The following is an 11477-nucleotide window of genomic DNA, read 5'->3' as shown; positions in this document are numbered from 1 at the left end:
GATTCAAATTCTTTTTTTAACACAACGCAACAATGTTTTCGGAAATTTTATTCATGTGAAGACCAGCTCCTCACATTTAGCCACAATCTTCACGCCCCTCTTGACCGGGGTTCTAGATCTGACTGCATATTTCGCGATCTCTCAAAAGCTTCCTCATGTCCTTCTTCATAATATTCCGGCTTAAGGCTGCGGTCCCACGGCAGCCATCTTGAACAAGGCGCTAGTTCAACCAATAGATGGCGACACGCACTCGTGGGGTGGCCGAAACACTGGTTCACAGTGGGATGGCTCGAGCACCATCACGTTCCCCTCGTGGCCTTGCTCGCGCCGCTGCCAGCTGTGCTCAGCTAGCTCAAGTAGCGTGGCCTAGCGTGGCCCATCAAACGGATGTATGCGAGAATGTCAGGCTGGGTATAAATTGTTCTCTGATATAGGGACATACGGTTCGGCGGTTGTAACGGGCTTTCGCAATAAATCTTACCAAGAAGGAATCAAATGTTGATTCACGTGTCAATATTCTATCAATGAAAATTTCCTCTGCAGGAATGCACGCTCAGTAGACTCAACCAGTGGAAGCGGACGTCAAGTAAACTGCTTCGCGATTTACGGTACTTACCTCACCATTTTAATGACGACTAAAATAACGTCACGAAATATTGTGTTTCACGGGGTCCGGAAGATGTTGTAAAGGTTGTTACATTATAGTTCCCGGAAAACAAACGCCGTTGCAATATTTTCGGAAGTACCGACACACATAATGTTGTAAGTACAGCTTAGGAAAATCATCAGAAGAAATAGGAAGACGTTTATTTGCAATGAAGACGCTATGAATGAACGGCGGTTAGCGACGGCAAGTTATGAGCGTTCGGGAATTTATAAGTTGACGTGATTGCTAACTATGGACATGCGAACAATGAAGACCAGTTTTGTCGAGAGATGGTGTTGCGGTGATGACCTGATATCGGGCGACTCATGGCAGACGAACAAACAAGTTTCTTCTCAGCGAATGGTACGTGTCCAGTGTCAAGCACAACACGTGGCTACCGACGTTGTCGACGTTTCGAACACTTACCGCTTTCGACAAAAGTGCTGGCCAATGGGCTAATTTTGTGGAAATACTCGAAGTCTTCCTCGAGTCCAACGCCATCGTGAACAGTAACTGAAAACGATCCACTATTCAGTCGGTGGGCGGCGAAACGTATCCGCATCTACGGAGTCATGGGCGATGCGTGCTCTAAGTGGCTGGGAGTTAACACGATGCCTGCCACGACGTCCAAACACTTCATTGACGTTCTACGGTCTCCTTTACCTACTTTTGCCCTACCGAAAATACTTTTCTCTAATAACGCGCAAAATTTTGCTTCAAATAAAATAAACAAGTTTTTTAACAAAAAAAAAACGGCATGAGGCATCACATTAGTGCACCATACTATCCTGCAACTAACGGGCAAGCAGAACAGATGATGTGCGAAACGAAAACAAGCCCTTTTGAAGCTTACGGAAGAAGCAGTTCAGTGAAGAATTGCCAGGTTCTTGTTCCGGCAGCACGCGACGGTTTCATCTTACACGAAAAAAAACCCGCCGAAGCAATATTCGGCGGACGAAGAGCCACACCCCTCAATCTCATAATACTGTGGCCTACGAACAAGATCGAGAGATTCCCAGATAGAGAGTAATGGCAGTTTAATCGGTCGGACAACTCGTCTACGTGAGGAATTTCAGCGGAAGTGGGGCCTTCCAAGTAAAACTTGAGTAGGAAAGGCTCTATGTTGGTTGACCAGGAGGTGTCATCTCTCTGAATACGTTGGATATCAATGCCCTTCAGTGTAAATATACTAAATCACAAAACTCTCTTTGTGTATTGTGTAACTTCCCTTGTATTTGATAGTAGAAGCTACGGTGATGATTTGGACCGTTCACACCAGGCTCCTTTTTCTTGTTTTTCGCCTCATACTCCTTTGCGGTTTAAATATGCTTCAAAAATCTTTTGGAACGGGGACACTTTACGTCAACGAGGCCATTTGTTCCAAGTAGTCAATCAGGGAATGCTGCTAGAAATCCGTCCCTCATATTAACGAATAAGCCGCACTTCTGCACAGTGCAGTTTTCCTGTTCAACGTACAGTTGTAAAGCAGCATCCTCATTGATTCTACCTACTGTTGCGGGTGAAGAAAGTCTTTGGGTACACGATACTTGAAACAAGTCTGGCACTGTACGTTGTGGTTCGACACCCACTAATGTCGTCGTCCTTATGGAGCCTCATCAATTAATAATTACCTCGTCACCTCATATTGCTCTTCATCAACAGTAAGTACAATAGGCTACCGCCATATCACAATCCAAAAATTGAAAAATTTTGTCGTTCAGTCCTTTAACAAGTTTATTATTTATACATTGTTATTACGTTACATTACCTCGAGACGACCGACGTCCATCGTCGATCTTCAAATACTTATACCTGTATAAAAATTAGACGCACAAGGGGGGGAGGGGGGGGGGGTGTCGGTGGCCGAGTGCATGGTCTAGCGCCAGAGCTGGCAGTAATGTAATTACTGTAATGAAATTACAGTAATTTAATTACTTCTTCCAGTAATTAGTAATGTAATTCATTACTTTTTGTAGCAGGTAATTTAGTAATGTAATGAATTACTCCAGCGAGGGTAATTGTAATTAAATTACCTAATTACTTTTTCGCACCAGGCATATTTTTGTGTCCACAATACAGAAGAGCGCTTTTCTTTTTATTTTACTTTTCCTTTTTCCTCTACACCTTTCCAAAAACCGCTCTTCGGCCGCCGCTATGTTGCTGATACTAATGCGGCATGGTGCGACTCTCGCGCTCGCTATCAGCTAGACATTTTCTGCCACTCTCTTGAACTGTGAAAACCCGCTCAGCGCGATTCTCTACCTATGTTTTGCGGTTTTGCATTCGACGTTTTCTGGCCCCTCTTGAAAGTTTCTGCTTACTTTTTCTGATGCATGCTGCGTACCCTCTCTGTGTTATCTTCCACTGTGAGAAATGGGGCTGGTAAGTGCCTGCCATTCGAGCTTTTCTGCTCTACATTCTCGGGAAACGAAGGAGGGGAAGTAGGTCGAACTAGGGCCCCTGGTGGAACGGCCTCGACGCGATTTTGCGAACAATGACAACTGTTCTCCCCCCACCCAGAGATAATCCGCGTAGGGTCCTCAGTCATCTCCAAAAATAGTTGTCCGGGTTGGGGTGGGAAACGGATCAGTCGCGTGCGTTCCTCTGTCCATCGGTAAACATGCAACAGAGAGTTATAGCTGTGTGCCACGAACTGTGTAAATAATGTAAATAAAGTTATCTGTAAAAGGAAGTTATCAATAGCTCCTTTATATTTTAAAGTATACAAAAGTAATGCGAAAGTAATGTCATTACTTTTAAAAGTAATTTGTAATGGTAATTAATTACTTTCTGGCTGTGGTAATTTGTAATGTAATTTAATTACATTTCAGCGATTTTCAGCAAAGTAATCAGTAATGTAATTTAATTACAAAATATGAGTAATTTGGCCAGCTCTGTCTAGCGCACACCAGCTCGGAGCACTTGGAGCGAAAGCTCGCGCTGCAGAACCCACCCCGCCCCTGCTCGTTTCGATCTGGAAGAGCATCGTACCGGCGTGCGGTCGTGTATCACTACTGCGTGGTGCACGTTAAAGACACCAGGTTTGCGGCTGTACCGCACTGGCTAGATTGTTCATTTACAGCTGAGACACCAGACGCCCACTAAGGCAGACTAACTTCCGGCTGTATAAACATACACACAACAATTTGCAATTAGACGCATAATAACAAAGAACCCAGCGTGCCGCATTTTTTCTTTTGATGCCTTTTTTTGCTCGTGCGTTCTTTCTTTTGAGACGGTTAGAACGGTCGCACATAAAACCCGCGTTTCTCCTACCCGCCCGCTTCCTCCTCTCATTATGTGTATTTTGTTACAACTAAATAAACTATAATAATGGCGTATTATTCATATTTACTTTCAGTTTCAGTCAGGGAAAGGGAGTTTCGCGGGAACTAGAGCCAATAAATGAGCTGCGCTTAGAGTATCGGCACTCTCTTCCCCGACAGTGGTGTGAACGCCGCCATTTTGTTGCTTGTGCAGAGCAGGCGCAACTGCCGATCGTCATGATTCAAAAGTGCGACATCCTCAGCATTAGATTCGGTGTTAGGAAGCTCATGTAATGTTGCTTTGCTTTGTCGAAAACTTTAAAGTGGAGGACGGAAAAGCGTTTCTTGTGATTTCAGATAAAGCTTCAAATATCTGGCAACCATGATTTTAAGCCCCAATAAGGCCAAGTGTCGCTACTCTGAAGCGTAGCTTATTTAATGACACTATTCATGCTCTTGTTAAAGAGGCTTGTAATACCTGGAGTAAATTAGCTACGGTTCAGAGTAATGACACTTGGCCATATTGTGGCTTAAAATCATGGTTGCCAGTTATATGGAGCTTTATCTAAAATCACAGGAAACGCTTTTCCGTCCCTCACAAATGTTTAAACAACCCGTGACAGAGCATTTCAATATTGCATCAGCTTCCTACCACCGCATCTAATGCTGAGGAAGTCGTACTTTTGGATCATGATGATCGGCAGTTGCGTTTGCTCTGAGCAAGACCCAAAATGGCGGCGCCCAAACCAATTTTGGGGAACTGAGTGCCGATACTTTAATGCTCATGTAGTTACTCTAGGCATAAAGTGAGCTCGGGTGTATTATTTTCCTCTTCGTCTTTATTGTTTATTGATTTCAATCATATCGAATAATGAACGCATTATATCCCGCTACGCGTGTGTAATTATTTGTCTTAGATTTATTAACCTGACCCAGTACTTAAACCTTTCATTCATCGATAGTAAATCTTCCAATACATTTTTTTTAAATGTGAGGGTAAGAGAGAGAGAGAGAAGTGTTGAAAGGAAAGGGTGAAGGTAAAAATACATGGAGATTGATGATGATACAGACGCCAACGCCGCCCTCGGAAATGTTTTGAACACTAGAAATCAGCAGTTTGTCTGCCATCCGCCAGGTAGCGCAACCAAACGCCCAAACAGTTTTTAATTGTTTTTAATATTAGCTAAGCTCTACACCTATTAAGAAACCAAAGCAAGATCATTGTGAAAGTTTAATACATCGCGATGTATATCTATTCCAAACAATAAATGTTATTAGATGCAATAAATCTGTTTGATGTCCAAAAAAGATATGCGTCGAAAACAGGTAAGTTTGAAAGGCTCCTGGAGCGTAATGAGTTTGAAAATGAAAAAAAGCCATCGTCCACCTCTTGGGCAACCATTGTAGCTCTAAATGTTATAAAAGATTTTATCATAGTTTAATTATTTCTTCAGTGGCATTTGAAGTACCATGACTCGAAGCACAGAAAAGTGCTACGTTTGATGTAAAATATCTAAACAAACAAATTTTACACAAAATTAAATTTTTTTCTGCATATTACCAATTATAAGCACTACATCTGTAGCTAATTTCATTGCCCTAGCGCTTGTCATTAAAAACATATTTCTGCTGAAAAATGTCAATTTTAGGGCAATATTTGGAGGGATGAAAAAAACAAAGTAGTGCAAATACCAAAAAAGTGTATCGTTAGATTCTGCTCCGACATCATCTTAACAAAACTGCTATATTGGAACCGTGCTATCTTTAATGAATCGTTCATAAAACATGAACTAGCGGAGCAAGTGAGGGTCCCCGCCATCATATTTGCAACGCTACAAATGCGCATGAACAGTAAAAACCAACACATACATAATATCAAATGAAAGAGGATTGCATTGCCTTTCGAATGACATCAATCCCACAAAACAGTATTTAAAAGGAGATGGGTAATGGCCTGCCAAAAAGTACCTAAACTGCCGCATTCAGTGGGACCGTGGCCTTAATAGAATCCTTTCTAACTAACCGTCTTAAATTTGTTCCCGCCAACGGAAGTAATTCTTCAGCTTCGCGTGTGAACCTTGTGGGACACTTTCGGTGTCTCACAAGGTTCAGTAATAGGTCCACTCATATTCTTTATTTATATTATTATTCTTACTATCCTTGTCTGCCCTTATATTCGCCTTTTTGCTGATGAATGTGTTATTTACAAAGAAATCCTAACGATTCTGACATCTATGCTCTTCAGGCCAATATTAATACCCGTGCCACACGGGCAACTCGAATGCCATTTACAACGAATGACATTTGAGCGGACGGCGAATCAGCGCGCGACACTCCGGGCGTGGCGCATTCCACGCGCGACAGATTGCGAGCTGACTCGCCGATCACACAAATGTCATTCGTTGTAAATGAGATTAGACTTGCCAGTGTGGCACGGGTATAACACTGTTTCCCAGTGGTGCGAAAACTGGAATATGTAAGTTAACATCTCTAAATGTAATTCCATGAGGATGTAATTATAATGCAATTAAATGCAAAGGTGCAAGCGAGCTGGGCAAGAATGATGAAAATAGTCCCTGGAGAAGGGGAACAAGAGGGGCAAAGGACAAACATAAATCTCCAAACACAGCTAGGTGACTGGTGAGCGACCGAAAAAATCCGCCTGGTCCGGGTATCGAACCCGGGACCTCTCCATTACAGGTGGAGCGCTCTACCAACTGAGCTAACCAGGGGTTAGGCGTCAGTAGAGCAAACGGGTTTTATCAGTTGCCACCAGTCTAACACCAACAAGGGTGAAGCTTGCAAGTTAAGGTTGTAATTATAATGCAATTAAATGCAAAGATGCAAGCGAGCTGGGCAAGAATGATGAAAATAATCCCTGGAGAAGGGGAACAAGAGGGACAAGGGACGAACACAAATCTCCAAACACAGCTAGGTGACTGGTGAGCGACCGAAAAAATCCGCCTGGTCCGGGTATCGAACCCGGGACCTCTCCATTATTTTCATCATTCTTGCCCAGCTCGCTTGCACCTTTGCATTTAATTGCATTATAATTACAACCTTAACTTGCAAGCTTCACCCTTGTTGGTGTTAGACTGGTGGCAACTGATAAAACCCGTTTGCTCTACTGACGTCTAACCCCTGGTTAGCTCAGTTGGTAGAGCGCTCCACCTGTAATGGAGAGGTCCCGGGTTCGATACCCGGACCAGGCGGATTTTTTCGGTCGCTCACCAGTCACCTAGCTGTGTTTGGAGATTTATGTTTGTCCTTTGCCCCTCTTGTTCCCCTTCTCCAGGGATTATTTTCATCATTCTTGCCCAGCTCGCTTGCACCTTTCCATTTAATTGCATTATAATTACAACCTTAACTTGCAAGCTTCACCCTTGTTGGTGTCAGACTGGTGGCAACTGATAAAACCCGTTTGCTCGACTGACGTCTAACCCCTGGTTAGCTCAGTTGGTAGAGCGCTCCACCTGTAATGGAGAGGTCCCGGGTTCGATACCCGGACCAGGCGGATTTTTTCGGTCGCTCACCAGTCACCTAGCTGTGTTTGGAGATTTATGTTTGTCCTTTGCCCCTCTTGTTCCCCTTTTCCAGGGATTATTTTCATCGTCCATGAGGATCCCTCGTCAAATTAACGCTTGCACTTCCAACTTCATTAATAATTTTGCCATCTTTAGTGTGCCCTTCTATAAATACCTCGGTGTTCACATAACTAATGATGTCTCCTGAAAAACCCATGTCGACTACGTATGCCACTAACAACACTAATCAAATAATATTACATTGAACGCTTGCAACCCATGTTGTAGCCTTTTTACCCTTTCTTCATATTAATTTAGCTTAATTTATATATTGCGAATACTATTGAAATGGAACAAATGTACTATCGCAGCCAATACGAGCTGAAACGCCACTACACGTGGCACGCGATAATATGAGAGTTTTCTCTCAGATTGTTCAGCAACCCTTGGTATGCGCTGAGGTAGAAACAAATCACTTCTTGTGCTCGCTGCACCACTATGCCGTTCCGTGTCAATTTCCAGCTCATAGTGGCGCAATGAGTGCAAGAAGCAACTTGCCTAAACCTCAGCAAACACAGAGGTTCACTGAAAATCCGACAGGTGGCTCTGATAGTACCACACGTCATGCGTCATGGCGCTTCAACTAATATTGGTCACAATAGTACTTCCTCAAATGTTTCCGGTTTTTCTGTAGCACCTAGCCATTCCGCCCAGCGAAACATTGTATGATTTCATAACTTCATAATAAAAATATCAAAGCAATGCAGCTTGTTTGACTTTATTCTTATGAGTAGCTGCTTTTGCCATACTCAAATGTCAGGCTGGCGATTACCAGTGTGCAGTGGACAATAAAATTAAATTTTAAGTGGGATATGCACCTCGTCATGCTCCAGACATGGCATAATTAAGTTTCCACATTATGCAATCACATATTGTCATGTTTTTAAGTTGTGGCCAACTCGAACTGTTTCAAATTAGCCATGTAACCACCATAATCAAACCGTGAAAAAATAGACGTCTCAAAATACGACAGGTCATTCGACCATCAGACCAAACCAACAGACCATCAAACCATCAGGCCAACAGACCATCAAACCCTCAGGCCAACAGACCATCAGGCCAACAGACCATCAGGCCAACAGACTATCAAACCATCAGACGTCCCAAAATACGACTCCATCAGACCATCAGGCCATCAGAATTTTCCTGATGGTCTTTTCGATAGGGTCTCATTTCACTGAAGTTTTTTTTTATTTATTTAACTTTAATTCGTACTAAATTTGAATATGCAGCTTCAATCTAGGATCCTGGTATTACCCTTGCATCTGCAGTTGAATCCGTCCGAAATCTATCCACTATAATTTTATACTTTCAACTATCACCACGCAGCTAGCAGTACGCTCTATGAAAGCATCCTTATTTTGCCTAAACTTCCCCTTCGTGAAAAAATGTCTGGCCCCACCATCTTTGTTTCACAAGATTTATCACTCTAACCCAGTATTTCGCGAAACTCTTTTCAGACAATCTTACATATCATCACGCACAAATCATAAACTAAGAGTTTAAATCCCCCATTGCAGTACATCTAATTTAATGCCCCCTGCTTCCTGCAAACCTCAAATCGTTAATTGAAATCGCTTTCCCGCAGTCATTGTTTCAATTACTAACACCGCTGATTTTAGCATTGCAATTACTAATTTGTTAAATGATGTTTCGTACTAGCGTAATTCCCGAGTCCTAGCCCACCCTTCTGCCGCCTGAAATTGATAAGAAAGTGGAGTAGTTCATGTCTCGGTGTATAAGCACAAAACTTTTAGAAAAAGTTTGGTGCTTACTCACCGCTGTTTCGTAGAAAAAGAAAAAGATCAAAAAGGCCCATTTTCTATACGTATCTAGCACGGCTGCATAGATGATACATTAAAATAAACTCGAAAGAGTTTCAATGTTTTATACAAGAAATGCTCATGAAAGAATGCCTTACTCTTGCGAAGTCCTTTGCCTGCATACACGCTACGGAAACCGCATGCAGCGCGAACGTTTATCCTGTGAAAGCCCGTTTCTAAAACCGCTATGTTCCCTTCGTTAAACAAAATAAAAAAAGAATAAATAAAAAAAACAACCAGGCCTAAAGAACAAGCGAGTGAGCGAGCGAAGGGGCGAAAGAAGCGTCGAAGAGCGATGCTGGGGAAGCAGGAAAGCCGGCGATCGCGTTGGCAAATACTTTGGCGTCGGGTCAAGTTGGGCGCGCCTTGTCAATCACTCGGAGCAGGCTTTTGTGCAACTCTTTTGTTTGGTGCATACATGCTTGCGTCAGTGGGGTGAAGCTCCCGGCTACATCCGTCCCGCCGCGTATACTCATGACGTTTGTCCGGTCCGGCGAACTGCTTCCGATTGCCGCGCTCCCAGCGGCTGTTGGCACTTGTTATTTAATTTTAAATAAAATTGATTCATATATCTAATGATGCGAAATAGAAGTGAAGTTGTTTTGGAGGTGTGAATGGCTTTGAAGCTTGTTATTGTAACTTTCTCTTTCACTCTTTCAACGTGTCTGGGCGCGCTTTCTCTCTCTCCGAACCCGCGCCTCGCGCCTCGAGATGCGCTGGCCGCTGGCGCCGGGAAGTCGGTGGACCGTTAGAACGCGCGAGGGACGCGAGCCGGCGAGTTGTTTTGCTTCTGGGAGTGCGTCGCGGCGCGAGATTCGTCCCGCGTTCGTGCGCGCGCGGCTATCTTTTCTTTTTCGTGGGAACTTGTTGTTGGTGTAATGTGGTCAAGCATGGATTTTCGTCATCAACACACCACCTGATGTGCCAAGTGGGGAAACAATGACTGCCGAAAGCCGGGATATCAATGGTTTCGATTTCGAATGGACGTGCGGTACGCTCTTTTGGTCTTCTCTTGCTTAAGTTTCTGATTGGATGTTAGCAACAAAACCTAACTGTCGCAGTGGTAGTGAGTATTAATTGTTTGTTTGTGGCAATAGCTACAATGGTTTCCAATCACAAAACCAAATTCTATCATTGTTCAGGATTGCTCTTCACTCGCCGCGAGAAATATGTCATTGTCAAACTACTGGAGACTTCTGTGTAGACTTTTTCATACCAAGATCGAGCACATATGCTCACTTTAAAAGATGGCAAACTTTTTGCTGTGAGCTGTTTATTTGGCACTGTTGTCAGCGATTAACGCGTCTGTTCGCGAGGAGTGAAAATATGAGCCTAAATATTTTTCGATTAACTGAGGATGAGCGATAGAGCGATCCGCTCTGGTTTCCCGTTTTGTTTAGCAGTGACTCACTCCTAAATTTAAGTGAAAATATTAAAAACGAATGGGCAGGTTCTCGATGAAGACTCAATACCAAAGAGCTGAGCTGTTTTTCTTGGCACTCATTGCTTAGTTTCCTTTAGTTGCAATTAAGACACCGTCGTCGGTCTTTACTTATATGCTTACTTATATAATCAAATTTGCAAGGACGTCTTCGTCCTTGCAAATTTGATTCGTCGCACGTAACCTTAACGTTTTATCCTGTTTTGTTGTTCATTTCTGTTTCTCGTGTGCAAAACAGTGAGAAATTTCGTCTGTATTTTCTACTGTCTGTTGAATAAAAATGAACGCAAAAGGACAAGCATTGCATATTTTTTGTGTATGTGTCACTTTCGTTGCTTTGCTAGGTTTCTGGTGCTTTGCTGCTGGTCTCGCTTTTCAGTGCTGGCTTGTGTGCGTTTCAACGCACATTAACCAGCATTGAAATGCGAAAACCAGCCGCAAAGCAGCAGAAGCCTAGCAAAGCAACGCGCGAACCGAGCAAAAAAAAAAAAAAAAAAAATCTACAATATATATATTTTTAACTCTAGGTGGCGCAAGCTACCGCCCATCCATCCAAACACAATGGCGCTGCCGTGCAGTTTCGGTTTTGGTTTCGCTGTGCCGCCATGTTGATTTTAGTACAGCCACCAGATACCAGGGGATTCAAATGGCGCTGCGGCCTCCCAGGGTTTTCCAATTTGCGTTCCATGGGCGGTATAGGAAGTTGCACTCCTCTGC

Source organism: Ixodes scapularis, unplaced genomic scaffold (genome assembly GCF_016920785.2).
Source record: "Ixodes scapularis isolate PalLabHiFi unplaced genomic scaffold, ASM1692078v2 PGA_scaffold2__306_contigs__length_199485367, whole genome shotgun sequence".
Classification (NCBI taxonomy): Eukaryota; Metazoa; Arthropoda; class Arachnida; order Ixodida; family Ixodidae; genus Ixodes; species Ixodes scapularis.
The sequence above is the reverse complement of the archived record's forward strand: the minus strand, read 5'-3'. Positions refer to the sequence as shown.